At 39.9% G+C, this 6,494-nt stretch overlaps 1 long non-coding RNA gene across 1 annotated transcript; it reads left to right on the forward strand.

The window, feature by feature from the left end:
* Positions 1–278: 278 nt before the first annotated feature.
* On the forward strand, positions 279–4,317 carry LOC147464347 (uncharacterized). Its single transcript, XR_015188386.1, has 2 exons — positions 279–3,248; positions 4,147–4,317. It is a non-coding gene; the product is annotated as an uncharacterized LOC147464347 (long non-coding RNA).
* The last annotated feature ends 2,177 nt before the right edge of the window (positions 4,318–6,494 follow it).

Genomic DNA, 6,494 nt, shown 5'->3' on the forward strand with positions numbered 1-6,494 from the left:
CTATGTGGAGGAGGTGCGATCAACTTTTTTGTTTGTTTGTTTGTTTTTTTTTGTGGCCGTTTGCAGTTTTTCAGGATTGCACCCACACCCACATGTGCGCCTAAAACCCCTCAGGAGTTGGTTGCAATGGAAGCAGTAGAGCTCGTAGAAAAGAAAAAAAAAAAGGGAATCTACGAGGATACATGCGGCAGAATTCTTGCTATTTCTCCCCCCCCACCCCCCACCCAAAAGGATGTTGCCATGTGGATGTATGTATGTCGTTTCTCTCCCCCTCTCAGATTGTTCATTGACACCTCACACGCCAAGTGCCTCTATGTGTGCATACCTACCTCGTAGTGTGCGTTCGTGTGTGTGCACATGTTTGCTCATAGCAACGATACCTCTCTCTCTCTCTCTCTCTCTCTCTCTCTCTCTCTCTCTTTGAATGTGCGCTTGCACGCGTGCGCGTAAGGATGGGTCTAAAGTGCTCTCTTTGTCTCTAGTATTGTTTTTGTCTTGAAGATGGGCTACCAATTTGGGTTGTGCAGGCCATACAAGCAGAGTGAAGGGTGAAGTGCTAAGAGGGCCACGGGCAATAGGACGCACGACCTCTACACTGGTAGTTCGGGTTCTTTTGTAGAAGACAAGGACAAGCACTATGAGGAGGTCGACGATGGTAGGTTGCCCGGAGGAGGAAGAGATGGCATGAGGAGCAGGACTTAGAATGAGAAGATCACATGGGGGCTCAAGGTGTGAAAAAGTGGGGGAATCTTTGGGGTATTCATGTATTATAGGTAAAAAGTTTTTTTTTATAAAAGAATTACCTACAACTTCTAAATAACAATGCACACACCCAACCCCCCTAGGTGGAGGCAGCCCTACTCTTAAGGTGAGTCTTCCCTTGACTGGTCAAAGAGATGTTGTACTCTTAAGGGCGCTTTCCATGTGGTTTGGCCAACCCTTATATTTAAAGAGTTGCCACTAGGTCTTGAAGAGGTTGCAAAAGTTGCAAAACGTTAGAGAGAAGGGAGGAATTTATATTTCAACAATTTTTAAGAGACTTGCTTTGAGTGTAGAAAAGGTTTGTTTTTTTCCCAAATTGAATAAGAGCACACTTTTTCCAATTGCCTTCATGTGTGGTTTCCAACCTGCTCGAGCCTCCACTCCACCCCCTTAGCATAGACCTGAAGTTGCACTTGTTGCCAATTTTTTAGTGGAAACACTTCATGTGAACACAAAAAGTTGACAGAGCACTCTTTGTTGTGAGAAAAGTGCATCTTGTGACTAATAATCTCATCGTGAATGTCTACATGCTCTCCATAGGTTTAGGTGTTGCATCTAGTGGGAACCATCAGTGAGTACTTCTCAAAATGGCCCAGTGATTCTTGGCCTACTACTCGGGTCGAGACACTCAGAAACATTCAATGAGCATTTGTTGAAAATAGCTCAAGGCTTCATGACCTTGCCCTTTTGTGAAATGCTGACGGAAAGACTTGTTCCTTTGAAGCTCATGAGCAAGAATCTCATCATAAATTTGTGCATCCCCAGCAGATTCAAGCATAGGTGTGACAACTAGAGAAATCTCATTGAGCATTTGTTGAAAATAATTGGCAAGTGCTTCATGGCCTTGAATGTTGGACATATCCACCAATCTATGCATTCCAATAGACCATATCTCCATTAGGAATGCATTTTAAAAGAGACTCTTCGCTGTGAGATAATTGTTGCTAGGTTGTGTCTCTATTGGATATATCCTACTTTGAAAGATGCTCCTTGTTGTGAGATAACGACTTCTTGGTTGTGCTCCTATTGGTTATATCCTACTATGTATACATTCAAAGAGACCTAGACTCATCGATGATGGCACAAAGATTTCCTTTTCAGAACCCTCGATCAAGGTGGATCTTCATATAGCTCTCTCTCTCTCTCTCTCTCTCTCTCTCTCTCTCTCTCTCTCTCTCTCTCTCTCTCTCTCTGCTTTTGGAATTGCAATGGATACCCATGGAACACGGGAGCTGGCATAGATGAACTAGCAACCAAAGCCGATGTTATACTTCTTGTTGAAACTTGGGGGCATGAGACACAAAGGAGTAATGGGTTGGAGGATTACAATGTACATTCATTGATGTGGTCAAATAATCTAAAGCAACGAAGAGGACAAGGAGGGGTAACATGTATGGTTAAGAAAGGATTGGAAGATTTTGTATCAATTGTGAAAGATGACAAGCACAGATGTTATGTATGGCTAAAAATTATGACACCAAAAAGAGCACCCATTTTTGTAGCCAGTTGCTACATTCCTCATCATGATTCTCCCTTTTATGCTTGCATGGATAGAGATCATCCAATTTTTGATTTATAGGAGAACATTGCTTATTTTGAAGGCAAAGGTGATGTTATTATCTTTGGAGATATGAATGGTCGCACAAAAACATCGCAACATGATACTCAACACTTTGATATGCCATTCATTTCAAGAGAGTTGGAGGAAGTTCACTTGTATGATCGTACTTCAATGGACGAAGAGTCGGATTAGTATGGAAAGTTAGTTTTACACATGTGTAATACCACGGGCATTAGGGGAATTTTGAGGTCATTTTTGTGCCTTTTAGAGTGTAGAGAGAGAGTGGTCTCAACCAATGGTTGAAGAGCTTCCGTTACGGAACCTCTATTTTTGAAAACTCACAAAAAAAGCAAATATTCTATCTTTACCGCAACTTTGAGCTGGTAAATAGCAATGTAAACAAGTAAAAGTGCAAAGGCATTCAATAGCTGTCACTTTTAGAAAGACGTACTATCATATTATATTGTTTTCATTTTGCATGTCGCTATCATAAAACAACGTTTGGATTCTATCTCATGATCTTTTCCAGTTTTGAACCGTTTTTTGCACATTCTGCTTATTCTTCTCTTGAACTCAAACTAGACTTCTCTGCTCATTTCTTTTTTCACCATAGAATCTTCATCACGATCAAAACGACCAAGAACTTCCATTGAAGCCATTGTCACTTACAACACGACTGATCAAAATGGACAATGGATTCCAATAACTATACACAAAGGAACGTGGATACTGATGCAACAGAACAAGAGAATAAAGTCTTCCACCAAAAAATCTTTCTTAACGGGATGGAAGGGTATTGTTAAAGATTTCAGCTTTGGCGACAACAAAAAATCAATCAAAGAGGTGCTGGTGCAGCATGTGTACATGCATAAAGATCTGCATATTGACTCAGAGAGTTCTGCTTTGCCATTACATAAACCAAATTGTAAGTCTCTTAACTTAAATCCTTATTTGTAATGCATGTTGTATAAGGTTATTTGTTGTACAGATTTGTATCCTTCAAACATTATGGAATGGCAGCCAGTAGAATGTGTTATAAATATTATGGATGTGTGTCATGGATCAATTGGTGAAGAAATATACAAGGGAAGGACTAAGGGTTCACTGGCAAAGAATGGAATATTCTTCTTTGACCATTATTATTTTCCACCTAGAAGGACTAGAGAACTTGGAGCCACAGCCAAGCTAGACTTGCCTGATTTCAAAAGTGGAGAATGGTCACTTCCTAGCTCAAATACAAGTGAGGGCTACAGGTGCAAACTGTTTTGTGAGATTCAAAAAGCAAACATAGCAAGCAAACAGAGTAGAATTTCTATATTCATGCCCATTACAGTTTTTGTAGACTTCTTCTCTAATGCTGAAGTCAGAAAATCTAGAACAATGTTTTCAGTGAAGACTTTAGACTTAGCAAATGTACTTGAATTTGTGGATGAGGGTTGGAACACCAAAACAGTGAATGGAATCACTTGTAATGTGCAAGCTGGCTCAATTGCTTGCAAATACATGATAGGGACACAAAACTTCATTATGTCATTTTATTACAGAAGATGGCACTATGTTGGTGGTCAGCTAACTCCACTTGATCAAGACATGGAGGACTTCATTGACAGCCCAATAGAAGACATTGATATATGGGTAAACAATGAGCATCTGTCAATTGTAAAGATAAGAGGCATGTGTAGCTTACATCAATTGAGATTGGACCTGCAAAATGATGAAATTGAACTGCCCACAACATTCTGCTTTTAAGTAAATGGTGGAAAGGTAACTGTTATGCCTAAAAGTCTCATTGGTTCTTTATTTAACTTGGACTGTTTTTGTAGGTATCAAAAAGGAATGAAAAGAGGCTACTTGGATGGCATTGTACATTTGGTGCCTTAAACATCCTTCAAGGCAATTTTGTAACACATGCCCTGCAAGGATCTTATTTTGTATCACATGACCTGCAAGGATCTTATTTTGTATCACATGATCTAAAAGGATCTTTATCTTGTTATTGAAATGCAACTTTTCCAATGATTTGATTTTGTAACAGAGTCTTAAAACAAGGTGATCAAAATGTATTCAATTTCAAATATTTGCACTTACGTACAAGGGCCAATTGGTTACAAGTGGGCTATAGAATAGACAATTGGATACAATAGAGAACTGGGAAGCTTGATACAAGTGGGCTACAATAAGCTAGAATAGTTTTCTGCCAGGAGTCTTCCTGTCCCAAGGGGACTTCCTTAATGGGGTTGGTGCTTTTGCAGGAGATTTTCTTTTTGAAGTGGGCTCTTTTGTCCTGGGAGATTTTCTTTTTGAAGAGGGCTCTTTGGCATGAGGGCTTGAAGGCTGCTTCCTCTTTCTCTTATCATCCATCTCTTCACTTGCCTTTTCCTGCTCACCACTCTCTTCTTCCTCTTCCAGCTTTGCTTTCCCCTTCTCTTCAACATCATCATCTTTAAATACCTCTTGCAGTTGTCCATGTGCATCAATCATATAATTGATAATCCTTTCTCTTGTCAACCATACATGGTTCTCACTATAGCACTCTCTGTTGATCTATACAAGGCAATAGAAAGCAAGTTTTAGGAACAATAAAATGAGAAAAAATGCAGCTGGCAAATATGAAATATGCTATACTTCTATATCCTGATTGTCATTCCAGTATATGAAGTCCAAGAGGAGGTTGGCATTTGTCACTACCCTCCATCCACATGAATGGATTTCAGGCTGGATTGGAACATGCAATTCATTACATGTATTTATGGGAAAAAATCTTTGAGGATAATCCATTGAAGTGAACAAAGCATAAATAATTCCAACCTTCACAACTGCAAATTGGATTTCATTCAGCATCTGTGGCATGGGTGGACAATTCTCCAGTGTCTCTATAAATCTTGTAGCAGCACTGTCCAAAATTCTTTATAATACTTTACTAAAAGTATGTGCTTGTGGTTTACAAAATGTATCTGCTGCTATACTTAAAATTTTGCTTGACCATGTACTCCAGCAAGAGAATTGACAAAGTAGCATTTTCTTTTCACAATATCAATTGCAATTAAACTCCAATGTAAGCTATAAAAACAAGCCTCATTTAGCCTTCTAACATGAATTAGCAAATTCTCTTCACAAGGTGTAGGTAGGAAACTTACCTCTCATGATAAGGAATCAAGAAAAATTCACAGATTTCCAAGTCCACATGAGTCAACCACTTTGTGAGCTCTCTAATGTTTGTCTCTGTCCTGAGAAAGTGGGAGATAGAAGGGTCTAAAAATTCCACCTTTTGTTGAAGGTCTGGCTCATATGTATGCATCATTAACCTGGTACAGGATATTGTTATATAAAGAGTTCTTGCTATAAACAAACATACAGAGGAAAACAAAAACAACCTGAGGCATGTGATAAGGAGTGGAGAATTGGTCTCCTTGGTCCAGTCCTTGAGAATTTCCAAGGTCTCAGAGTCAAGTGAATTGTAATCCTCCCTAGGATCCTCCTCACTGAATAGAGTGACAACAAAACCAGTAGGATTGACACTCCTCAAGAGGGGCACTAGCTGAGGTTCCAACAGGTGAAGCTCCTTTCTCTCTGCAATTTCCTTGTCTTCCTTGGCTCTCTTTTTCCTTTCCTTTTCCTCTTCTTTAGTAATATCAACAACTCCTACTTCAGGCTCCTTGGGCTTCCTCCATGGAGGAATGTTGAGAATATTGAATGCCTTTATATCATGCATAGGGACAGGCTCCAAAATTTTTGAAAACCTGTATCTCAGCCTCCTGAGAGTGATCATGTCTTTGTCCATCAAAGTAACCCTATGGGCATGAGCTGCACAGATATAGGCATCTTGGAAAAGCTCAATCATAAAGTCCTTAGAAGCCTCCTGGATACATGCCAATGCAGTTCTAGTCCACCTCATGGAAATCTTGTACTCCTCTGCAACTTGTTTGCATAGTCTCTAGAAGGGCAGTTTGGGAATTGCAAGCTGGATGGACTTCATGGCCTTCCTTATCTCTCTTAGACATTTGACCCCCTGCTTGAACTTTCTCTTTGTAAGGAGAGGCTTAAGCTGCACAGACTTGGAATCTTTCCTCTGATGTGTAGCTTTCCTTTTGCTTGGTTGTTCTCTTTGTGGCTCCTCTTTAGGACTTTCTTTCTCTGTCATCCTTGGTAGAGCCCATGTCTGGAAAAGTCT

This window comes from Adiantum capillus-veneris, chromosome 1 (assembly GCF_014529385.1).
Source record: "Adiantum capillus-veneris isolate H3 chromosome 1, ASM1452938v2, whole genome shotgun sequence".
Classification (NCBI taxonomy): Eukaryota; Viridiplantae; Streptophyta; class Polypodiopsida; order Polypodiales; family Pteridaceae; genus Adiantum; species Adiantum capillus-veneris.